The 26,702-nt window shown below is 40.6% G+C and overlaps 1 protein-coding gene across 7 annotated transcripts in view; it reads left to right on the forward strand.

Moving 5' to 3' along the window:
- Positions 1 to 26,702, forward strand: part of SHANK2 (SH3 and multiple ankyrin repeat domains 2) — a 282,608-nt gene that overhangs the window by 200,127 nt on the left and 55,779 nt on the right. The window lies entirely within an intron of this gene.

Here is a 26,702-nt window from a genome sequence, read left to right on the forward strand (position 1 = left end):
GTGACTTGAGTTCCCCCATTTCTGTAAGGAAAGTTTGCAAACTCTCATGGATTTTATATCTGGGTAGGTTACTGTGTTGGAATTCTATGGGAAGGAGGAAAAAAAATGTGGTTGATGAGAAGGAAAAGACCTGCTAAAGAGGATGAGTGGATAGATGGTGGCCTTCACTGGTTCCTCCTCTATTTCCCTGCCTGTCCTGCTTTGGTTCAGGGAGGTGGGGTTTGGATGTTTGCTATTGTGATATGGGGCTCATTTCTGCGGGAAAGGTTCAGTGCTGAAGAAGTGCCCAAAGCAGGCTCAGAATGTGTGCACTGGATCTTGCTGGCAATTAAATAAACCCAGTTGTGTGAGACACTCTGCCTATCTCTATATCTTTGTCTTTTACTTAACATGAAATCTTTGTTCAGGTCCCATTTGTCTCTATCACTCCTGTAAAGTATTGCTTGGCCACATCTGAGGGCTTTAACTATTTCTTATGTACAAACTCACTGAATTTTTATGTTGGTGAAGTGATATTTTTGTTACAGGACATATTACTGTAGGAAATACACTGCATTTGGGGCTCATCACAGATATTCATAAACTGAACCCTGGGTTGAGGATTTTGTGAGAGTAATGGTTAATAAATGAGAGGATTATTATTAACCTAGCAGGTGAATTTAGCTGTGTGTAGCATCTGTCCTGAGGAGTCACAGTTTCCTCTTACGCAGGCTTAGTGTTGTGCATCTCATTTTAAAGATGATTTTTCTACCTTCTCTATTTACATCCCTTCATCAGTATGAATTTCACTGGACAGAAACAGTTTGTGGCACGGTACCAAACATATGTGAGGTGTGTGAGAGTGTGGCATTCCCCCTCCTGTTCAAAGTACACACTTCCTGCGGTCCAGAATCTGTAATTTAGCGGAGGAAATTGCTGGCCAGTGGAATTATTGCTTCATATGCTTACAGGAGTAAAATCAAAGGGTGAGAAAGAAGGGGCTGAAAATTTAAACTGCCTCCCATTTTCTTGAAGATGAGAGGGAGGAAAAAGGGAGAAGTAAACCCTTAAGTTCATATTTTAAGTGATGCCTCCTTGCCACTCCTACATGGGTTTCTATGGAAACAGAAGCAGAAACTGGGCCATTGGCAGCCAAGAATCCATTTACACTTTAAATTTGCTGCTTGAGCAGCCATGCAGTTTTCTTGTCCAAATTAAATCATAATGGAGTAACACATGCTAAGTAAATTTGGGGTAAGTTGAAAACAGCAAATATTAAATATCTTCCATGGATGTGCCAAAAACCTCTTCACCTTTTCTTCTGAAAGATCTTCGAGTGACAGGTCAGGTTATGTTTTATAAAGAAGCTACTTTCTTGTGGCTTTACAAATACATATTGGAAGTATATTAAGCAGGTAATTATGCTCTCTCCATTAATGAGGGATGTGGTTTACTCTTTAGGCAACGTGGCTGTTTCAGTGCTTATGATGCAGGAAGAAAACCAAGTTGCACTTTCCTTACTGCTTATGCTCTAATAAATTCTGGTGAAGATTCTCAGGCACTGATACAGCTCATGGATGTTGTATGATCACAACTAATATTTATTTAAGCCTGATTAGAAGATAAGGCCAGCTTAGATGGGGTCCTGAGCAACGTGGTCTGGTGGGTGACATCCCTGCCCATCCTGGGGGGGTTTGGGTCCTGATGATCTTGAAGGGCCTTTCCAAGTTAAATCATTTTGTGATTCTACTATAAAAATGCTTCTGCTGCTTGGGATAAAACTGTTGTCAGACACTTGCCACTATTAGAAACTTCACTCAAGTTATTAAGCACTTGCTGAAACGATTTGTGTTGATATTTTCTGTTTTAGTTGGTTTTCTTTTTTTTTTTATTCTGGTGGGCTTTGATTAGAAAAATGATAGTGCTCCTGTGCTTTTGAGAAAGAGGGGTTTTTTTGAAAACGTACCCAAATTATATGCCATATTTGGTTCTGTTTGTCAGTTCTCTAACTGCACTTGTTCCCTCAGCTGACTGTCTGAAATCCAGTGCAAATCCCAGACATTTTTCTCCAGTGCTAATGAAGCTGGATGGTGGGTTCACCTGGAGTCAGGGAGCAGGCTGGGCTGAACCATGGCCTTATGCACAGCCATGGAAGAGGGACAGGAACTGGAGAGAAACAGTGATAACCCAGGGGCTGCATCTGTATGGAGGGATGAGTTAAGGAAGGAGAGAGCCTGAATGAGGCGAAGAAATAGGAAGAATGGACAGAGAAATGGGAGGCACCATGAGGAGTAGAGCAGGTGAAATGCTCAAATAACAACAAAAAAAAAGTAGGGATGAGTTTAGAAGATGAGTGGGACTGAGGATAAACTGGGAAGACTGGGAGAAGATGGAGGCTAAGCCTGTGCTAAAAAGTCTGAGGAATGGAGAATTGGCAAGGAATATGATTCTAGAATGAGAAACTGCCTGGGATAAAGTTTGGTAAGCAGTATCTTCAGAGGCTGAAATAGCAGCTAAGAGAAATGCGAGAGAGCAGTTTAGTCTGTATTTGGGATCTCTCCCAGCCTCTTGCCACATTTTCCCTGGGGCTGGACCAAGAGAGAGCTGCAGTCCTCTCAGGGCTCTTCCCTCAGCCCTCTGACAGGGCTTCTAAAAGGGTACCAGTGCCATGGATTTCCTGCATGGGCCTCAATATGATGGTGAAATACAAGAATTTGTTTTGCCTTGGTGAAACTCATTTCCATTCATACTTAATTTTTTTTTTTTTCCCCAAGCAGTTGGTGGCTTTTGGGTCTCACTGACACCAGTGAAATATGCCAGTCGTGAAGGTAGTGAGTGCTGGCAGGCAGAGCAACTGTTTTGACAGACCAGGAGATGTGCAAAGAAAGTGTTCCTCCATTTTCTCCTGTTCCTGGTCAGGGATAAACACTTGTATGGCACAGGGAGATTCTGCTGTGTGGGAATTCCAGAGCTGCTGCTGTGGTTGGTTGGGGAGTACACAGAATAGTCCTGCTCTTAGAAAAAATGAGAGGGAAAAGCCAGAAGCACCCAGTGTGTGGAAGGAAAGAAAGACCAATCCACAGAGGTGAGAAGAGGGAACTCATTAAATATGCCCAGCGTCAGTGTCACAGTGAGTTACAAATGTTTTGAGGGATGAAAGGCAAGGATCACTTTACAGGCTTAGAGCCACCTGAGAGATCTGAGTCAGTGGGGGCTCATGGCAAGGGTGGATAGATTTGTTAGGAGAAAATCTATATAACAGTGTTGACAGCTGAAGGAGGCAATACAAGCCCGTGTTTGAGGAATAGAAAAGAGGCAATTTATTGTTATTACTGCTGGAACAAGTGGTACAGCCAGAGTCTTGCTGAAACAGGTATGACACGGTGTGAAAAATGCTGCAAGCCATTGCAGCTTAGGTGAACTTCAGTGGGATTCCTCTGGAGAAATAACTCAGAGTCATGAACTGGTTTTGAATGTAATTTTAAAAGAACGATAGTACCAGGAGAGACTTGGGATGTTTTATTTTCTTGAGGATGAGATGGCAGCTTTCTGTGGGGACTGAATATTGCCCAGATACCTGCAGGACTATCAGCCATCAAAATTAAATGTGCAAAGTACATTTAAAATTCAAACGTCAGCAAAGGAGGCTGTGGAGATCTGTAGGATTTGGGGGGAAATTAAAAAATATGCTAATTCCTGTTGATATTTGGGGTACATTTAAGACATTCATATCTCCCCCAGCGTGTAGGACCACTTGTTCTTTGAGTCTGAAGAGAAAAAGGAGTGCTTTGTGCCGGAGTTCCATGGCATGCACGTGAGCGATCAGGTGCCTGCTGAAAATGAGCCTGGCAGTGAAGCACAGAGCTGGTAAACAGCATTTGTGGTTCTTGGATTTCACAGGAGTCAGAGTATAGGCCAGCAGGAAAGATGAGTGGTGAACATGACATCTGTGCTCAGAAAGAGAAAATGTGAGGCAGCTGCTGGTTTTCTAATGGACAATTCAGTGGGAAGTTTTAACCCAGAATTTAAGAAAGATAGGTGGGAACCTGAAAATTAATGGGAACTAGTATAAATGGATTTTTTCATGCTGGTTTGGGAAGACTAATGGCAGACATGAGCTGTATTTTTAAAAGCAAAAATAATGCAGGAGAATCAATCTGTTTGGTTTGAAACTAAATATTGCTTTAGCATTCCACAGGAAATGATTATTGAAGGTGGAAAAGAATTGGCTAGAAAGATGGCTAAGGGGTCAACTACAAGCAGCTGTGCACAAAATACAATTTTCAGGATGGATAGAGATTAATGATTTGGTGCCATGATTAGAAGATATTATTAGATGTTTGCTCATTAAATTTTGGCTAATGTGAAACTGAGAGGGTTTTACTCAGGTGGGGAAAAACTCATCATGCAGGGCAAATACAAAGGAATTGCCAGCTGGATAGGTGGATATGGAAAAGTTACAGGGCACTGGTCAAAGCTGTGCCCCAGTGTCTTGGTTTGGGAAGACAGGTATCTGTCAGGTAATAAAAAAAAAACAACAAAAAACTGCAGTTTCCTTTGGAATGGTGAGTGTAAACCCCCTCCACCCCCTTTCTTTTCCTTTTTCAATTATAAATTACAATCAGAGGCTCTTAGGCAAAGATTTGGGAAATAGGAATAGCAGTTCTTTACTAGTATGTAATACAAAGCAAACAAACACAAAAAAAACCCTCACCAAACAACTACAGCATTAATAACAAACGAAAACAGTACCAAGAACCTTGAGGGTTTTGTTTCACAAAACCCAGGGCAGTTTGGTTTCGGTGTTCCTGCAGGATCCTCAGAGCACCAAGCTGAAACAGTGGAAAAGTCTCGGGCTGGTAGCTGGGATGGCAGGGTGTCCCGGCAGGCAGGGGCAGGATGTCTCGGCAGCGCAGGGGGTGCAGGGTCACGCTGTAGCAAGAGGAGCAGCGCCGAAGAAGCCGAAGGCGAGGCAGAGCCGGTGATAGTAGATTTCCCAGGACTGGATCCCTTTGGCCACAGTGAAACTCTTCCAGCCAGCAACAGCCGTTCTCTCTCTCCCCGAACGCCGGAAAAAGAAAAGCCCGCAGCTGCCTCAAGCTCTGTCTTTTACCTGCGTTATCTCCCCCTTCCAACTTTGTCCACCTCTTTGTTTCGGTTAAGTACTCTCAAGTATCCAACACTTGGTCTCCTTGGTAACTTATGGGGAAAAAATTCTTTAGAGAAAGGAGGAACAAACCTAACCCCCAACACCCAGTGATGACAATGAGAAACTGGGGGTGGTGGGGATATTTTGGAGCTGGAGATACTGGGCTGCTAGGAGGGCCTGCAGCTGCAAAATCTGGGAAGCAGCAATTCCTCATAGAAACAGCTGAGTTTCTGCCCTGCCTAATGTCCTCTTTTTCTCAGTCTGCATTCTGAGAAAAGGCCTACGAGTTGCTTGGTCTGTGCTATAAAGGAATTTTTTTTTTTTTTCGGAAAATATGGTTTCAATTTAAACACTAAACCCGTGAGTTCTCAGATTACTGTTATGCTCCTAAAAGAGCTTTTAGGTCCCTCCTGCTGCCAGCGGGGCCTCTCCACAGTCTAGAACTCACTAATAGACATATTTCACTTCTGTGATCATCTATTTCCGTATCAGTAATAGAAGTAGAGGTTTTCATTTAGAAGCTCAGCTGCCACGGAGTGCAAGATGTGAGCAGAAGGACGTGTGCAGTGAAGCCCAGGCCTCTTTTTGGTAGTGCTGAACGTCCCCTGTTTCCCAACAGAGGAAAATTTCCCAGCTCTCAGACTGGGAATTCACTTTCCCTGATTTTAGGCTCCTCTTGGAATTTCAGCAAGCTGAAGCTGTGACTAAGAGTGATTGTCTGCTCCGGTGGTTTGCCTCTCTCGCTGAGGCTGTGTGATTCCCACCGGGGAAGTGTGGGACATGACACTTTCTCTCGAGGCTCTAAAAGGGGTGACTCATTCCTCCTCTTTTGTCTGCTCCTTAACCAGGTTCTGCCGCACGGCCTCACCTCGTGCTTCAAAAGTCTTTTGCACAGAGCTTGTCAAAAGGGTTTTAAACCCTGAGAAAACTGTCAGGGAGGTTCAGCCATCTACATTTCACTCTCCTCACGTGCTCCGGGGTTGGAGTAGACGCACGCTGGGGTTTTTCTTTTCCGAGGATGCGGCCGCGCACCTAAGCATGTATTTATCCTTAATTATTTTAATCAGTTTTCTGGTCCCAGGTGAAGCAGAGTGGACTGAATGCTGAGGGTGGAGACAAGTCTTTTTCAAGCTGCGGGAAAAAACCCTGGAGTGGGGCAGAATTTTAATCCATGCATATCTTTGTTATTTTTATTCCTGCATATTTCAAAAGACTTTCACTTGTTGCTTCCCTGGCTAGAAATGCTCTACACTGTATACATTGGAACTGAGGAAATACAGACCATAAAAATGTATTCCTTGTGTTCAAAACAACTTCTGATCGTCATCTTCTCATCTCAACAGGAAAAAAAAAGTATTCATGTATCTTTTTAGGCTTATGGGTATTTTTTGGTTGGTTTTTTTAGGCAAAAAATAACCACAACTCTATGAACATGAGACACAGGAACACATTAATTTGATTCCATCTGCTGAATAATTTTTGTGCATTTAATTGCACCCTGGTTCTTCCCAACACATGAAGACATATGTTCCTAAACTAATTGAATATAGCTTCTGGTCTTGGCAGGAGTCCAGTACACTGTTGAATCAACAACAGTATTAAGAATTATTTCAGTTGTAGTATGTTAAATGATCTCTTCGCCATTTTCAATTTGGAAAATCCTATGACAAAATGAAATACAGGCTCATAAAAAGCTGGCAAAATACCCCAAATTAGATACTAGTTGCCACAAAGCTTTCTGATTGAAATGGTTGTTTGTGGTTTTTTGCCGTTTGTGTGTTTTGGCTGTAAATTTTATATTGCAGCTCCTTTCAGGTGCTTTTGTTAGGTTGATAAATGTGGTTGCTGTGGCCTTAAATTTCTAAATGAAAAATACTTGAATGTCATAAGATTTCTTATCTGTGAGATTGAGCTGGTTATCAAAAAGTGCTGAAAATCTTCTTCCAAACCCCGATCTTGATAAAATTTACCAGCTCAAGGATATCCTATACATACAGAATGCGTTTTGTTTCCCCCCCCCGGTGTTCACCTCCTCAGTCCTTCAGGCAATCAGCTGAGTTTTGTGGCTGTTGACTCTTCCTGGACCTGTGTGCTCTGACAAGATTGACAGCAGCCTGACTTGCCTGGAGTAAACCAGGAAGATGCAGAGTGGGAATTTGCAGGATCCCTGATCTTTTCCAGCAGGTTGATGACTGTCCCTGTGTAATTACAAGCGTGTGGGATCAGCAGGAGAGGCTGAGCCCAAGCTAGCCTGTGTGCTTGCTGCTGCTGTGGTGAGGAATTCCAATAATCTGTCCCAGAACTGCATTATGCAGATGGAAGTGTGTTATTGAAAGGGAAGAAATAGAAGTAATTGCTTCCTGCCTCTGAGAGGGGATGCATATCTGAAAGTCGAGGCACATGTTCTGGCTTTGTGGTGAAGTTGCAGGAATTTTATTCATTTAGTGCCACTGCCTGCTCCAAGCTCGAAGTTGGAGAAGTGCAGCCCAGTGCTTTGTGTATCATGAAACCGAAAAATCATATAAATGCAGCTGAGTTTTTTTTACTGTGTACTGACTCTCAGCCCAGTGTTAAGTTAGCTTGAATAAACATTTTAAAAGCTGCTATTAAATATTGGTATTTAAAGGCTGGCAGGTGCTTTTAGTGCTTGGTCACTTCACAGGGTTGGTGAAGCTACAAAAATGTCCTGTGTTATATTTATCTGCCTAAATGCTTATGGAATGGGCTGTTTTCAGAACAGATTTAAATAATTCATTAGGTCTATCTTTTGCTTATGAGTTAATAATCCTTTCTTGCACAGAATCACAATTCATGTTGAAAAATTTCCTTCTGGATCTAGGAAAAAAGCTTTAAAACTTCAACACTCCTGAGAGCACACGTTGGAACTCATCTGTGCCTTTTTACTTGTAGTTAATAGGTACAGAATTGTGGTTCAGTGCTGGGTTAATGGTTGGATTCCATGATCTTAGAGGGCTTTTCCAACCTAAATGATTCTGGGATTCTGGTGAAGCTTCTGTGAAACCCACTCCTGCTTCTCACTGATTTAATTGCTTTGGTTGAGGAGTATTACTAATTCCAGGGTGACAGTTTCCAGCGCAAAAGGGAAGAAAGAATTGCAAACTAATTCCAAGCTTTTTTGTGGATGTCAGGGAGGTATCCAGTCATGCTCTCTTGCCCCAAGAAAGAATGAAACAACTTAGCATGAAAATGAACTGAAGGCCTTGAAGAATGACTTGAAGCTCACACCCTGAGGTGTGTGGATGTGTTCACGTAGAAAAAATAATATCTAGAATATAACTTCAAAGTAGCATCTCTGAGGGAAGATGGAGGGAGGAAGAGTAATTACACTAATAATTCTCTTTATTCGAAGGTTTAAAGGGTGCTGAAGCAGAAATTGCGGTGTTCAGTGCATCCGTTAAATGACAAATAACCTCTTGCATACCCCAGTTTTTTTCCTTCATAATCAACCTTTCCTTTCTCCTCCTATTGGAAGTGTGCATGTAATTCATAAGTTCTGTGAGTAGAAGCAAAAGTATATGACAGGCAAAATATTGAATCCAGGGTCTCCTTTTAAACACAGCTTCAGGTTTATGGGAGTTTGCGCTGATTTTTTTTTTTTCCTTAAGTCCGAGCAAGAGGAAGATACAACAGGAGGAGACATATGCACATTTATTCCCAGCTCTTTTAGAACTAGACCTTAAAGGAATCCTCTCTTAGGTATCTGTGATACAGTGGTCATTGAATCTCCCAAAAAATCAGACTTGAAGGTGTCTCACTGCCCTGTCTGGAATGAACTTGCAGAGGGAATGTTGAGAAAGGAGCCTTTTCCTTAGTGCTGTGTGTTTAAGCCCAGCAGTTGTAGTAAAACTCAGTGCTGCAGGTTTTGATACTCTGCCTCAAAACAGAGAGTTTTAAAACCATATCTTTTTAATTTGAAAGGTACATTTTGCAGCACCAGCACAGCCAAGTGGTTGAGTTCATGGGAAGCAATTGGCACGAGTGTTATCTGTGTACAGATGCTGTCCCTGAGTGCTTTGAGCCAAGATCATTTCCAAATTGAAAGGGAATTTTAGAATTTTAGCTAAAAAGCACCTGCAGGCTGCTTCTTGAATCAGCAGCAGCTGCAATCTCTTTGTGTTTCCCTGCATCTGGCCTGGCCTTGTACTGCTCTACATGTCAATTCATTTAAACGCTTGTAATAACAATAAATAATGTACATTTGAAGTGGTATGTGCATGTTTTTCCTTTCTATCTGAAGAAATGTGACATTTCTCTGCCACGATGATACCATCACTTACTTCACTTGTCACGTTCTATGAGAGCTGTCCAGTTATGATTTAGAAATGCTTTATCTTGGTTATCCAGCAGCTTAAAAACTGACCTAGTTATGCAAGAGGAGTGTTAAACCCAGAGATGGTTGTATGCTTTTTACTAAGTATGGGATAAAACCAATCTAGCTCCAGAAGGTAGAATTTGTAGAGATCACTTTGATATTTTTCCTCTCTTTGGTGAAGTTTAAAACTCCGGTGTCTTACAATGCAACCAGATTATTGTGAGCAAAAGTGTGTTGAGAGCACAACAACTTCCCTTTAGAAGTTGTGATGCTGCCAAACCAGAATGGGAGTTCCAGGCTCACATTCTGTGTGGTTGCTTCCCAAGCAGTGTCTGTTACCTGGCAATCCAGGGGGCAAAGTTTGCTGACAATATTTCTTTGGTCTCACCTGGTGCCTTAGGCTTATTGTTTTTAAATTGTTGTGTTTCACATGGATTCACAGATTAATTGTGTATCTCTAATTCACAGAAGAAATTGAGTCGTGGAGGGGGGTTTTTTGTTGTTGTTGTGTTTTTGTTTTGCCTAGCCTTACTAGATATATGAGAATTAGAAACACAAAAAGAGGTCATTGTTACCATGCCACAGCTCCTATACTACATGGAAACTGTTTATTTTTGCTTTGCATTTAAAGAAAAGTGGTGTTTAAAGTCTTGTCCAGCTGCAGAATGTTTATTCAGCATCTAAAGGTTTCTGCATTGAATATGCATTAATAAGTCACAAGAATTAATAATTTATAGTAGACTACTGATAAAATGGTTGGGCTTCTACTCAGCTGCATGCAGATTTAACTTCATCCACACAAGCAAAATAAAAGGGAAAGAGGCTGCAAGACAAACCTAAGAACTACACAGGGATTGGCTCTATCCATCTTTACTCTTTGTGGCTCTGGAACAAAGAGATAAATAGGAAAAGCCACCAGGAAAAAATATGAAACTCTTGGTTTTGGGGGAAAGAAAGACAGGACTTTTCTAAAAAACACTTTTAAATAAATATTGCTATTAGTTACAAGTGTACAGAGCATCTAATTGTCTGCGTACATTTTCCGTGCCAAGAAGTTAATGGAATTAAATACATAACTAGATTTCGAACTGAACCAGATTTAATTTATGGCCCTTAATATTAGAAAATTTAACTGTGCTAAAATGGCAACCTGACAATCTAATCCTTTGAAGTATAAATTCAATTCTGGAGAAACCAGTTAATGGAAGGCCTACATAGATAGGGCCAAGTGCTTAGTATCACCTACAAAAATATGCTATTTTTGGCCACTCTTCTATAGGTACCTTTTGAATTTCTGGCCTTGAGATGCTACTTAAATCCCTTTTCCATGCCAAGAACAGACCATCTCAGAGTTTTCTTTCTCAGTCACAGGTAATCAGCAGCAGAAAAATTCAATAGCGATGCCCCCATTCTGTCCTTCATCCAACCAATCTGAACTAATGTGGATTTTATCATCTGCTTTTGGAGAGAAGTTTCCATAGTTTGGTGACTCCTCTTTTAAACTTGGGGTCAAATACCTGACTAAGGATTTTTTGATGCTCAGAATTCCTAATAATAATAAAAATTAACACTTCAGCTACATAATCCAAGCCCAATTTTCAACCTTATTTTGAATATGTAACGATAGATCTCAAATGTTTGAGATCTACCAACCCCTTCAGAGGGAGAGATTGAGATAGAAAGTTGTGCTTCTGGGTGGTGAAGAAATCTGGCAGATTACAGAATACTGAGTATTTATATAATGGCATTTTGCTAAAAAATTCCATTGACACAAACTGTGTCTCAAAGATTCAGGAAAGTCTCCCCAACTCTTCACGTAGTTCCTACTTGCAGCAAGTAGCATTTTTACTGCCTTATCTCCTGTGGGGAAAACGCTCATTCAAACTCCATTTAATTTGGTGTTAATATGGAGCCATTAGCTCCTCCACATGTTTTGTGTGAGTCCTCCCCCACATCTGCATTCTTTCTCCCAGTTTTCTGCCATTCACTTTGTCTGTCCCTGAAGTCTCTCCTGGTGTGTTAATAAACACCAGGCAGGACCATGAGTGTCTTTTGTAGGTTCAGATGAAATGGTAAAAATGTGGTCACTGAAAAGTGGGGGTTTTGTGGCATTTGTCACATGGAGGCCTGGGAAAACAGCCTTCCATCACAGGAGTGCTCTGGTGAGCAAATCACCTTGGAGAGAAAGAGGCTCCAATGTTCAGTTCTGTGCACAGAAAGTATCTTGCTCTGCTTCCCATCTAAATTTTTAATGCCTGAGATTTCTCATGCAAAAAGAGAGCCTGCTTTTTATTCAGGCTTACTGAGGATGCCTACAGAGTATTTTTTTTTATTTATATGCTTTCACTTCTTTGTTTGGTTTTTGTTAAAGCATCAATATTGGAATTTACTTCATTTAGATAAAATTTTTAGTTGAGTTTTACATCAGAATTACAATTTCACAGGTAGAGACCCAGATATTCAGAATGACCATGTTTGATTTGAGCTTAAAGCCCTTCTCCAAGTTTCACGATTCTGTGATTGTATGAACAAATAAAATGCAAGTAAATGCACAGCCAGGGTTTGCTGCTAAGTAGGAAAACAACTTTTCTTTATTACAAGTCCTCTGTCCTGCATCTCAAACATGTTTATCCACCTCCAACAATCTCCACCCGCTCTCCAAAGTGCAATTGCACTGCAGCAGTCTCTTCAGTGGGGTACAGATTTCCCATTTCCATCTGTGTCCTACTTCGGCAGAGATAGGATTTAGGATGCACCGTGTCAGACACTCTGTACAATGAGGAAGGGTGGAAAGGCTCATAAATAGCAGGTTGGCTTAATTCCTGCTGACATGGAACTGCTGTAAATTGAACTTTGTTTGCTCACATGCTTTGATTGGGGAGTTGTTACCTGCTCTGGAGGGAAATGGTTGCCAGAGAAATTTAAAATAAATTGATTGTTCACCTAGTTGGTGGATTTTTTTTTTATTATTTTTAGCCTGGCTTCCTGGGGGACAAATTTTACAGTCTCCATGTCTGCCTGCTCAGCCATTTATCACTACCCAACCTCCTCATTGGCTTTCAACACATTGGTTAATTTAATGCAAATGTGACAGAGCCAGAAGTCATTAGATCTAATCATTAGTCATAAGATCTAGTCATTATATTTAAGTCATTAGTCATAAGATCATCATTCCTACGAATTTGATAAAAACTGGTTGTTGGTTTGATGATGGAGACCCAAAGTACTGCATTCTCCTGGGGGGAAAGATGGGCAGCAGCCACTTGGCCTCTCTGCATGCATCATTTTGGGGCTGAGACGTGGAAATATTTTACTGAACATTGTTTCCTGTAACAGCCAAGATCCTTATTTTTCTTAGTCTCCCTGCTGGTAAGAGTGGCAGGCTTTCCAATTCACTTTTGATACTCACTCTCACTGTTCCTAATCACTGTTCCTAACATGTTCCTCAGGGAGTAAAGAAGTCCTTGGAAAAATTCAATAGCAACTGGCCTTTGAGTAAATTTTCTTTCCTAGTCAGTCTGATTTTGGTTCTTTTGTTGGGTTGTATTTCTTGGCCTGGAAAATAAAATTTTAAAAAAATCAAGTGAATATAGTTATGAAAGGAAGCAAATTTTGGTTTTCTCAATATAATGTAACAAGGTATTTCTAGGCAGATACATGACAGTGAGGTTCATCACTGCCCTAATTATCTTTTCACCTGTCAGCTTCTGCTGGCTCTGACTATCAATACTGTGAGGTAATCAATGCAGTTTATGTTTTCCCTTCTGTGCTGTAATAGGCTGTGATAAACCACAATGAGCGTATAAATTTAAATTGTTGGAGTACTAACCCACCAAAAGAGAGAAAAAGTAATTTCTGATGGGTTTTGCTTTTTTTATTGTGTGTTGGCACACACTCAGAAAGTATTTGGGATCATAAAATGTTAAATTCCCTATTTAGCTTCACTGGAGGTATTCTTGCCGATTATTTAGAAACTCTTAGAAGAAAGTTTAGAAAAAAAACCCTGGTATTTTTTCAGGCCAAATCCTTAAGTCTACATAGCTTCTTTAGGATGTATGGGGTTTTCTATGAAGAAATGCCTGGTGGTTCCTTCTGGGTTTTCCAGATGTGGCTTCTTTTTTGTAGAATGCTTTCTGTCCAAGTCTTTTTTACCTGACTTTCCTTGTCTCTCTCCCAATTGTTTCAGCAAAGTGAGTGAGTCTGTGGGCTGACTGTCACTGCTTCACAAGCACCCTGTGCTTATAAATGTAAATACCAGCCCTTTTTTGTTGTGCACCTTGCTTTAAAGCCACTGGTTTTGTCCCAGGACAAATAACACAATCAGTGATGCCTTTTAAAAAGTTGTTATCCAAACTCCTTTTTGCTTCCTCCTTCCATCTTTTAGTGAATGTATCTTAATTGTGCCATGCTGATTACATGCACAGAGGAAAATTTTGCTAGAAATCAAATGCATCTTTTTGAATTCTTCGTTCAAAGATTTCATTCGAAAATTCTTCATTCCTGACAGTGAGTGTAGGGTGATTAGTGACAAAAGTGGCTTACTCCTCAGTTCATCCCTTTTAATGGTTGTTTACCCAACTAAATCCATGGATCCTGGGTTAATACCTGTCACTAAAAATGCAGAGATGGCTCCACAGAAGTCAGGGTGTGACAGAAAAAGTGAATTTTGCATGTTCATTATTTTTTGCATTTAGTCCATTGGATTTTTCTCTTGTTCTCAGGTATTATGGTTATATTTAGATTATCAAACAAAGTCAATTCACAGCTTGTTTATAACACACCGACCTCTTTATGCTCTTAGTCTGTCACAATTTTCTGTCAGATCATCCTATACATGAAAGAGAGGAAGTTCTTATCGCCCTCAAAATGGACTGACTCTTGTAATGGAACTCAGAGGGGGAAGAGGGAGAAATGAAGATCCCAGTTCTGTTACAAGGCTCTGGAATGTGAGCTGGAAACAGTTTGTTCAGACCACCTGCAGTGTTAAGCAATGAAATATATGTGGCTGATTTAATTAGCTATTGATGTATATCATATAACTACAACATCACACATTTGTCCTGCTTTTAATGCAAAAATAAGTGCAAAATATGAGGGTTTTTTGGTTTTTTTTTAAATTTGCCTTCTGGAAGGCAGTGATTTGTTATAAACATGAACAAAGCTTATAAATCATATAAAACACACGCTCTTGGGATCAGATTTATACAATTTTCAGAGTTGATCTGGCACAGCTCTGAAAGAAAGCTGTATCCACTTAACCTGGGGTTCAGCTTTGGCAGTAAGATGTGAGAAAGCATAATATTTGCAGCTCCTGTGAGTTTGGGAGACATATGAATAGAAAACTGTAATTCTCCTATTTGGAATCTTTGAGAGTCCTTTCAGGATGCATCATGGTTTATCCCAGTTAAAGCCCATAAATGATCTAATAGAATGGTTTGGCTTTTTCTGTAAATAACAAAAAAAGACAGCTCATGCCTTTATTCTTTCTTTCTGAGACAAAGTAGCCCTTTTGGATTTGTTGTGAATTTCCGTGGATTATAGGGAATTTTCAGGTTAAATATTAACTTCATGAGAGGAGTTTGAATTACTCACACTGTGCTATTCCTGGCACAACATGTTTCCCATGCAGGCATGGTCAAATAATGAGATAATCAAAGGTGCTTTGCTTGTATTGAAATTCAGCTTTAGGCTCACATCATTCCTTCACTGAGCTGTGATAATCTGAATCCTGAGTTTCGTTTGTGCCCCTGTTTGGGGATCTTGGCTAAACCAACCACAGGATATTTTCTCTTTTTGTGAAGGTGAGCCCTGTGAGACGTCATGTGGCTCCGAGCTAAAAAGAAATCCCAGTGTCAGCCTGAAAGCCAGGCAGGGTGTTCAGTGACAGATGTCAGGTCAGTGTTTGAGAAGAATCTCAGGAACAGCTTCAATCTTTTCATTGAAAAGAAGAATAAGGGGCAAAAAAGCTGAATTCAAGTAAAACCTAGACTGTTATTCCTGGGGGTTGAACTCTACTGTCTGTGTTGTGTGGGATTTTTCTGATGGGGCAAGAGAAATTTCCCTCCTGTAAGGGCAATGCAGACCTAATAAGAGCAGCAGAGCTTTTAATAGGGCTGAACCCCAAGTGATCATCAGGTGTGCATTCAACAGGTGCCAGTGAAGCAGCTGAGACAAATCTGGAATTTCACAATGCAGTGTGTAGTGTGGAGGGCTGTGACATGATTCACTGCTAACTTCCATTTCATGGGGAATATTCAGACTGTTTCTTGAATTCCAGTAAAAGATCTGTGGCATAAAAGGCACAGAAAAGAAAACCCCAATCTGTTTGTCCAAGTAATTAAAGGGACAGTGGAAACTGGTTTTGGGACTCAAGGGATGAAATTAATTATTTGTATTAGCAGAGCCTCAAAGCAGGAATGATAGCTGCTCTCCTAAGTGGATGTGATGGAGACAACAGGGATAAATTGTTAACTGCCTGTGTGGGCTGCAGAATGATGTGGTTTGTGTAGTGATTGTCATAGAGATGCAAGGCTGAGCTAGAGAAAGAGAGAGCAGCACAAGAGATGAAACAACATTAAATATTTTCTTGCTATTGAGCAACGTTCAATTGTGCACTGTTGCTGGAACTGTAAATAAACAAGTTTATTGTTGTACTCTGCTTTTGCGTCACGTTTTAGAGAACAGAATTGTGAGAAGGTCCTAACAGTGCTACACAAAGTTGTTAAGAGTATGAAATTGCCACAGAGGTGGGGTTTTCTCCATCTCCTTGGCATGTAAGACATTAGGCCTGAACTGCACTTCTTAAAACATTACCAGCAGCACACAAAAATAGAAACCTCTTTGGTTTTTCTTGGGGTCTTGATTTACTTATAAAAAATTGAATCCCATTCTTTTACTCTGGGTTCTTAACTTGAATGGGCCTAAAATATACTTTGAGCCTGTGAGCAGGAGGTGCAGTCTAATGAGTTTAATCCAAATCATTACTTGCCTCTCCAAACTCATTTCTAATTGAGCCACTGATGATGGTTCATGCTTGATGGGCTCCTCTGGCTTGGTCCAGACAAAGGTCCTGCAGCAAAGGAGTAACCCCTGGATAAGCCAGTCAGGGCAGCAGCTGGAGTATGAGGTGCCAATACTTGTGCTGGAAAAAATAAGACTGCAACAGGCTCTTCAGTCAATAAATAGTGGAGGTAAAGGAATATTTTTATTGAATACTTCTACAGAGGCAATTTTATTTCCTGGTATTGCTAGGAACTGGAAGGCTGAGTGTTCTCTCTTAAGAAGAACACTGGCTGGGATGGATATTGGGGCTTTTCCACTTTTCCATATGTGACCAATTCACAGGTTCATTTCTAGAGGGCTTTTTTTAATGGCTTGTATCTCTATGATTTTACTGAAGCAAAATAAAAATTGTTTTGCTACAAATCCCAGAATCGTAGAATATACTAAATTGGAAGGGACCCATCAGGATCATGGAGTGCAGTTGAAATGGATGTTGTACTGAAGACCTCACCTTTTCTGAGGTGAAAAATAACTCTAAGAAAACCCCACGTTTGCCATGAGAGAGTGATTGCTAGCTCTTCCTTTCTTAAATTATATTTTAAGTGCTCTTCAGACAGTTTGGTGATTTCAGGAGTAATAAAGATAATGAAATTTATGTGAACTGTTTGTGATTACAGCAGAGGAGTTGAAGTGCTCGCTGATGTGGCATTTTTTATCTCTGATTTTAAGGAATTCCCCATGATTCCCTCATAACAACCCAACACTCCTGAATGAGAACAAGCTCTGCAGATCAGGAGCTTTGGGAACCAGAGGGAAATGTTTAACCTGGCGGTGCTGTTGCCAGAGAGCTGGACTTCATTGCTTGGCAGGAAATGAGATCAGGATATTTTTCATTTGTTCCAGACATCAGATGGTTTTTCAAGCATTTGACATGTTCTGGAGGATTAAAGAACCTTCAGTTATCAGACACAGTCATGTGAAATGAAATACTCCGAATTCTGTTTTACAGATACCATGGTATCAGCAACAGGAATGTCAATTGCTTTTAGTATAGAGGGAATTTGGGAAGGAAAATAGGACCCCAAGTATTTTATCATATTACCATGGTGCTTTCCAGCTCCAATGGGCAAGAGGACTCCATAAAAAACGTACTTACATTATTTAATGTTTTCATCCAACGCAAATTAAGATGTATTGAAGTCTCCACAGGTATAGATAACAATAGGCATGATGAAAATTCCATGTATCTAGATTAAATATATCTGTATTTACTGCTGGAAACTGGTTTTGTGCATCAGGCCTTTTGTTATTAGACTGATCTCTAAGCAAATCTACCAGGCTTTAGGCATCAGATAAAATAATGTTAAATGCAGCAGCATTGGGAAAGGAAAAATACAGTGATCTGTGGCACTTTGCGTGGAATATTAAATGTAACCAGTTGGGATAGCTGACCTCAAAGGAGAAACTCCCCTTTAGACCCTGTGCATTTCTATATAAGCAAATTTTAAGTATAGACTCTCCTAGAACTATCCAGCTAAGATGATGAATAAAGGAATCATTAAATTTAGGAGAGAAAGTCACAGTCCTTAAAATAGATTGCCCCTCTCAAAAACTAAAATGGTTTTGGTCTTTCTGTCTGGATTTGCCTTTTTAGAGGGGTTCTTGTTTAAATCAACTAAGGGAAAAGATGTCCATGGGTGATGGAGAGATTGGCAGCATAGGCTGTTATAACCCATTTCCCAAATTTACCTGTAGTGAGGCCAATAGAAATTCATGTCACACTGTTCTGTATCCCAGATGTTTTTCTATAGATCTGGATTTGATAAGCTAGTGCTGAGTTCCGGCCAAAGTACCACTAAATCACTGCTTTGCAACTCACTAGTATTTTACCTTGACCTTAATCTTGGCAATAATCTAATTTATTCCATTTAATAAATGAATGCAGTTTGAAATGTGTTCATTGCACCAGGGTTCAAGAAACCAATGCTGTGTGTCCCTCTGCGTCACATGGACTTCAAGGTTTTTTTGCTTTGATTCTAAAGATCAATGTCTTGTGACCAACAATATTAATTTAATAATATTCAAATAATAAAAAATCAATGTCAGTAGTGAAAGATGTTATCACTGCTTGAATCCCCTCCATTTCAGTGTATCTTTTTTACACCCATGTTCTCTGCTGGTGTTTACTCTTTGCTTTATTGGCATCTCTGAAATAATTCACATTCTGCAGTTACAGAATAATATTCAGTTTTGCCTTTGTCATTTGGATTGAATCCTCACTTGGGAAGATGCAATCAGCTTCCCACTGCAAATTGAATATGTCTTTTGTCTTTTTCTTCAAGTAATTCTGTGTGTCATCAATATTTTTGTCCTGATAACTCTGTTCTTTCACTGATGTCTGACCAACATCTTTGTTTTTCACCTCCAAATATTCAGAAATCTTCTCTCCTTTATCTTGACTTTCATATTTTCTAGCCCTTGACTCATATCTGAAATGAACAGTTCTGGCTTTACATTGTTTTCAGAGGTCACCTGTCTCTTTGTCTTCCATCTCTATGATAAATTCCTGTGGCCAGATCACTGCTGACCCTTGGGCAGCAGCACAGCACATCTCTGCTGTTCAGAGTTCTGCTGAACGCAGCTCAATTCCTGGGTCACTTCAGAGCTTTCCTACCTCTGTCTATGCATTTCTGCTTTGTCCTCTGAGCAACCTTCAGCTTTTATTGGTTCTCTGAGTATTTTTCACTCGTGACCATCTGTATTTTTGCATTCTGTCTCTTAGGCTGCCCTTTCCCTTGTGCTGAGTGACCTCTGTTTTCTCTCTCAGATCTGCTGCTTTGAGCATTTGTGTGTTGACAGTGCCAGGTGAGGCTCCTACCTTGGACTTGTCTCATCTCAGAAGTAGTTTTTGGGTGGAAAACTGAGGGTTTTTTCCTTGCCAGTGCATTGAAAAATGCCCTAGGGAGGTTCTTCTGGAGAAGCCAATGCACCTAAAACGACTGAAGTCCACATTTTGAGGAAAAGAGAGAGAATATTTGTGCTAGCTTGGACTCAGTGATCTTGAGGTCTTTTCCAGCCTAAATGATTCCATGATTCTCCAAGACTTTTTCTAACGCTTTCTGGATAATGGCAGTTTTTTAAAGTCTGTGTTATCAAAGAAACACTCTGGCTTTTGTGAGGGGTAATTTCAAAACCACACACAGGGTGCCAGAGATCTATGCCATGAACTATTGATGGATTTGAAAGAAAGCTTGGATGTGTTTATCCCTGTGGTCACAGGTTGTAGTTTCCCAGGAGACAGTGGGGAATCAGCTGCTGGATTTTCCAGCTTTTCCTGGAAAATGCCAAATGGTGAGGAGCTTCAGTGTCTGACCCAGATTCTGACCATTACTGAAGGAAACTGTGGTGTGTTGTGACAAAGATGAGCATTTCCCTTTTTTCCATGGTTTGACTGCTTGGTCTGTTTGCTCTAATTAACAGCATTCGGCAGGAGATTATTTTGCTGATAGCAGTAGCTAATAGCTGGTTGCTTAAGGCTTCAGTCATACAGTTAACATTCGTTTTCAGTACTAGTTTTAACTTTCTCCTGACTGCTAACAGAGAAAAGGATACTTACTGAATATTGCCATCATCCTCTTGGAATGCTAATATATATTCTAAGTATAGGTGGGAATTAATTGAGCTTTAAGCTCCCTTCCAACCCGAGCCATCCCATGATTCTGTGATGCAGACATGTGAATTCTGTAGATTTGCGTAATACAAAAATTGGCAAAATTTGGAGATTTTTTAAATAGAGATATAGGTACACAGTTATCAAAGAAGTGCTGAGCAAGCCAAGCTTGTTCTCTGTTTCTGAATTAAAATGGATAATCAAAATACACCAGCTGGATTCTTTGCTCTGCTGAAATAAAATCAGTCTGCAAAAGTCCATGCTGAAAGCAAACCCAGGGCTATTTGACTGACCACATACTGGTTTGGCTACTGACCCACAAAAATTCTGCTTTATTCAATGTTTATCCATACACCTGCATCAGCATGAAGATAAATAAATCATTGCCTAAGTTTTGCTCTTAGATTATTTTTAGCGCTTATTGACTCTTTCTTACTGTGAGTCATTAATTTTGGATTAGTTAAAGAAAGAGGATTAACAAACTTCAGCTCACAAGAGAATGATCAGCTTCTAATGACTACCTAACATATCGCTAATTATGTGAGTTTTTTACTTAAAAAAAAATATAATTCAGGTCTGTATGCTGAAGTTATTGTGTATGCAGGAAGCTTAAAATTCACATTTTGGTGCTTGCACAGGAGAGTTCCCTTCATGCAAATCCTATTGTTACTTGCATTTCTGTCAATTTATTCAGCAGAATATCTCTGACTTTATTTATCAGCATGGGAAAGTTCCAATTTTTTGTTCTTTCCCTAGCAGAGTTTAGTAAATGCAGCTTTACTGCATCACTGTACGCCAAGTGAATCTAGCTAGACTAGATTATGTTGTTGCTTTTATTTTCAAGAATTCATTATGTGAAAAAAATCAACAAAACCCTTTTGGTTCTCATTTCATTATATTTTTTTATTTTCAAGGTATTCATAATTTCAAACCAGCTAATAGATTATTTACTTAGTATACGGCAAAAAATTGTGAAATAAATTCATTCTCTGACTTGATTCTCTGAGTGAATTTGTCTCTAAAAACATTCTCTTGATATTTTTTCTGACCTTGCTCCTTGAATGCTGAACTGAAGTAGGTGTCGGGTATTTGAAAACAGTAATAGGCAAATGCACATACCATATAGTTGGCCATTCAGATAGGTCAGGGTTTTTCCCATCAAAAAAGTTATTGCCTGGACATTTTCTGGATTTCCATGAAGGTCTGGACTCGCTCGTGCCTTTTGGAAAATCAAAGCTGTTGTGGTCCAAGGTGCATTTGCATAATCCTGGTCTCAAAAGTTTCCAGCTTGGTAAGTGGAGAATTATCTGAAAAGAGGATTAAGTTGTATTCTGGAAGAAGATGAAACAAAGCTGGAAATTATTTCAGTTACTTCCTAAGTCAATACCACGGGAACTTCAGTCTTCTTTTAATCTGTTGTAAATAACACCTTCACTTTCCTGTGGTGGAAGTTGATGTAGCCAAGTGGATGTGACATGCTTTGCTTTAGCTGTTGCTATTAATTTTTAATTAAAGTGGGGTTTAACAGGTCAAATGTGCTGTAGTGGGAAACAAAGACTGGTCTGTAATAATATTCAAGAAAAGGGGTACAAATAAATACATGCTATTTTATAATCTGCAGACTTGCTTTGACCTACTTGAACAGTGTTTTCTCATTCACATTTCCTCCTAATATGACAGCAGTCAAAATCAGATCTCTGATACTTCTAAAAAATCTGTATTTCTATCCAGTTTTTTGTATTTCTGTACAGACTCTAATTGGATTAAAAGACTTCAATTTTTAATGTGTTTTGTCCCTCAAAACTTTTCATTGCTCCTGTAGGAAGAGGTTGCTGTACTTTTCCCCTCCTGATCCCATTTGTGTTTCTTGGAAATAAGTTGAGTTTTATGCCCACAGTTTACAGATTAAGTGTATCTGTATATGTATTTTATCTGTGTATTTTAAGGGCTGGATTTTCAAAAAATACACAGATGCTTGAAGTCCAACATCAATAATAATTTTGATATCTTCTTAAGCCTCTTCCACTTCAAAGTCTGGGGAACTGAAAGAGAAATAGCTTTAAAGAATTTTCAACCTTTTGTAGAAAATTTCTAGGTTTTTTGGGGTTTTTTTTCAAAAGTGGGGGGCCAGATTTAGAAGAAAAGTTAGATCACAAGGGTCTAAAAATGACATAGGCAGAGGGATTGTAGGGATGACATTATGGACAAGTTATTCATGAAGTTATCTGGCTGTTTCAGATTAAAGGAGCACCATCATTCTTCACATTATTAGGGCAGGCAGGATCACCAATTAAAATCAGGTCAGAAATAGCTGAAGGTTTTGATCAGATAATTCCATGTGATGCAGGATAAGCAGGACAAGTAGAAGAAAAAGGCTGATAAATCCTTCTGGATCCACAACAAGCTTACGACAGTGAGGTCCAACCTGACCTTGGACACTTCCAGGTATCCAAGGGCAGCCACAGCTTCTCTGGGCACCCTGTGCCAGGGCCTCCCAACCTCACAGGGAAGGATTTCTTCCCAATATCTCATCTAAACCTACCCAATGTCAGCTTGAAGCCATTCCCCCTTGAGCATCTTGAGATGTTCTGGAGTGGATGATCTCTCACACATTTTTCATCTTCCAGAGCCACAGACTTCACAGAATTCCAGATAAATACTTCAGAGGATAGGTATTCTTCTTATTTTTTCATGGATGATATGCATTCTGTTAGTTCTTTGATTCCAGAGGCTTCTAATAGGGATAATAACTGTCCAGATGCTGCAGACATAGAGGTTAAAATGGATTATAGATGATCTGTGCCTTCCTCAATGTAAAATGTCAGAGCCTTTTATCGCTGGGTCAGTGGTAAGGCAAAAAAATATTAAGGGAATTTAGGAAATGTTCTAATGGAAGCTGTCTTCTTTGGTTTATCAGTTACAGGGACTGTGGACAAAAGGGCGTATCTGAGGAAAGATCTATTAAAAAATCATCGCTAAGGAAAGATAATATTTCAATTTCTACCACTTGTTTGTTGCTCTCAGAGGGATATAAGACTTTGCTGTTCCTTTCCGTGTTTTTCACTTGACTTCCATCCGTTCTTCCAGAGAAGAGGTGGAAAAGAGGTCAAATAACACCAGCAAGATTTTAGATGACAATAGAAGGAGGCAGAAATCTGCATTACAAATTTTGCTCTCTTTTTCTGCCATCTACCAATGGAATTTTTACTTACATTCCAACAGATGTGTGGTTTTTTCCTGAAGTGCAGCTTTCAATTCATTTGCATGAGGAAGACTAGAAGTCCTTTTGTGCTCCATGTGGGGCTATACATCAGGGGAAGCTCTTGGCTTGAGGGCTTATTCCTCCTAGATTTTTCAGCTCTTGCTCGCACCTCTGTTGAACAACGTGCGTCATGATCTTCTCAAGCTCCACCTCCAAATGCAGTCGGATTTGAGCACAGTTCCAGAAGGAAGTGTTTCCAGGATCCCATTCATCTCTCCTTAGATGTTCTATGCAGCATTAATCTGACTCCGCACCCAGGGAGGGAGTGAATGAATATTATTCATCACAACCTCGTGTTGTGGCAGTAGAAAAGTGTCCAGGATGGCAAAGTCGGCAGTGGTGCCTCAAAAGAATAAAGGAAAGAAAGAGAACTGGAAAGGCCCTGATGGATTGTTTTGTGGCTGTTGGGGTGTTATAAAATTTTTCCCTCCAAAAATGTTAGTGGGCCATGGATTTGCTCCTTTAAAGGTTAAGGATCACTGTAGCTCATGTTATGACTAATGCAGGCTGCAGCTCTGAGCAAAACCAAGCCTCCAAAGCTGTGCCTGGTGTCATGAGAGTGAAGCTGTATTTAAAATGTCATTTGTGTACAGATAATTATTTCAATGGAATGAGACAGTCCTGGAGCACTGGATCCAAAGGAAGGAATTCAGAGCTGCTGCTAATTCCAAATGCTCATTACCATCCCTGCACACGTCTTAAATTAACTCCCTTTCCCCAAATTTTGTTTTTGGCTCTTACTTCGCCCTCCTTATTTTACAAAGATATGAGCTGTCCAGGCCCTCAGAAATCTGGGTTTGAGGAATTAATGAACCCTTTAAGCATCCATCTGGAATATTGTGTGTGAAACATATGGTGTGCTGGGAGAGGCATTTGGGAAGGCAGGGCCAGGAAGACAATCCCCACTCCTTTCTGCCATGCAGGTGCCTTCCTGCCAGCAGACCTGCAGACCTCCCTGAGAGCAGACCTGGGAGTGCTCTACTGAAATATTGTCATTTGAGCCAAGCTTATATCGTGAAAAAGTTTCTAATAACCTATTAATTTACTGCACTGACTTAGTTCATTAACTTAGGAGAATCAAGTTTTATATAAATATATGGAAACTTGGGATACTTTTTATTTGTGAGGGCAGTGTGAGCACGGTTTGAAGGCTACAAAGAAACTGCTCCTGCTGCCAGGACTATTCACTTTCTAATCTCAATGACTTCTCTTTGTGAGAAATAATTCAGAAGTGCTCAGGAAACAAGATTAAGTTCCTTTGGTGTCTGCTAAAACACAAATGACATAGGTTCCCAATGTGAGAGGACTGTGAGAGCCATGGAAGAATCTGTTGTTGTTTGGCCTTTCCAAGTTTGGCTATGTAATTAAAAGAACTTCACAGAGGAAATGAGAAGCTAAATGGGGTTTTTAAGTCTTGGGGAAGCCACTGAGAATGTTTTTCTAATAGGAGCCAGTCTTGGTTGTCAGTTTTGAAGGACAATATTCAGTGACCTGACAGTTTGAGGCTTGTAAATGAAAGATCAGTTGTGTTGAACCTGCAGGGCATTCTCTTGTTTTTCTAAAAATTGCTCTCCCCCCTTGAACAATTATAAAATGTGTTTTAAAAAATTATCATTCTGACAATCTTGAAATAAAACAGCTCTGCTACAAAGGTGAGTTCTAACTGGGATAAATCTTCTCTGTACAGAGGGCTGATCCAACCCAGAAAAAGTGATTGATTCTTGTCCATAATGTCTTGAAGGATAACGACCAATACATCAGGCTCATTGTTTAGCTGCTGTTTCACTGCTCAGATGGAAGGACAGGAGGTGATTGTTGTTATGGAGAGGTTGGAGGGCTTGACAGCCCCTGAAAACTGTTTAATTCCAGTGCAGTTTTCTGAGGCACATTCGAACAGGAAGAGCCTGTCGGTCTGTTGGGATAAGGGGGAAGAGTTCCTCGTGGTCCAGTTGTAACTCAGGGAAGTGTTCTTTTCCATGGTTTTATCAAGCTTTGCTGTGCTGTGGAAAGGTTTTTGCCTTGGCTGCTGTTCCCTGGGCAGTGTTTTGCACTTGGAAAATATCTACTATTTGAATTTGCTGTGTAAAAATACTGGAGATGGTTAAACTCCTTCCTACTCAATGACACCTGAAAGACATGTAACAGTTTAATAGTTTCCTCAAAGTGTCAAAATATAATTCATGTGTTTATTATGGGATGCATATGTTGAAAATATTTTCTCTTTGTACAGAGTAGTTCACAGACGTGATTTATGTTTTAGGAATAGGAAGTATGCCTATTTTCTAGTCAGAAATGGAGCTTCCCTTTGGTATCAGTGCCATGCAGGGTTCATGGATGTACCAGTGTTTCAGGGAGAGAAAATACCCCAAAAGGCTCCTGGGCTGAGATAAAGACAGAGAGAGATCACTCACCAGCTACTGTCACTGGCAAACCAGACATGATTTGGAGAACAATTAATTTAATTTATAACAGCTGAAGTCAGGGTAATGAGAAATACAAAACAGATCTTAAAACGCCTTCCCCTCCACCCCTCCCTTCTTGCCGGGCTCACCTTCCTCCTGATTTTCCCCCACTGTGGCACACTGGGATGGGGACTGGGGGCCATGGTCAGTCCATCACATGTGGTCATTGGTGCTCCTTCCTCCTCAGTGACTGGACTCCTCACACCCCTTCCCTGCTCCAAAGGGGGGATGAGAATCCTCCATGAACTCCTCCAGCATCAATCCTTCCCATGGGCTGCAGTTCTTCCCAAACTGCCCCAGCATGGGTCCCTTCCATGGGGTGAGTCCTTCAGGAACAGTTAACTCCAGTGTGGATGTCCTGCAGGATCACAGGACCCTGTGCCAGTACAGGCTCCCTGTGGGGTCACAGCCTCCCTTGGGCATCCTCCTGCTCCAGTGTGGGCTCCTCCACAGGCTGCAGGTGGATCTCTGCTTTCCTGTGGACCTCCATGGACTGTGGGGACACAGTGCCTCTGCCTCTTCTCCTCCCCTGACCTCAGGACCTGCAGAGCTTTTTCTCTCACATTTTCTCACTCGAGATGCTCCCACCATTGCTCATGGGCTTGGCCATGGCCAGCATCGAGTCCATCCTGGCACTGGCTCCATCAGACCTGGAAGAACCTTCCAGCAGCTTCCCACAGCCGCCACCCCCACAGCCCTCCCTGCTGCCAAACAGTGTCACACAAACCCAGAGCAAGTGTCTGCTGTGAATTGTCTGTTTTGATACCATCAGATGAGGAAGGTGCAAGCAGCAGAGGCAGAATTCATCCCTGAGCGTGCTCTGCTCCATACTACTGCTTTAGTAA

This window comes from Chamaea fasciata, unplaced genomic scaffold, assembly GCF_029207755.1.
Source record: "Chamaea fasciata isolate MVZ Bird 193981 ecotype frontalis unplaced genomic scaffold, bChaFas1.0.hap1 SCAF_7, whole genome shotgun sequence".
Taxonomy (NCBI): Eukaryota; Metazoa; Chordata; class Aves; order Passeriformes; family Sylviidae; genus Chamaea; species Chamaea fasciata.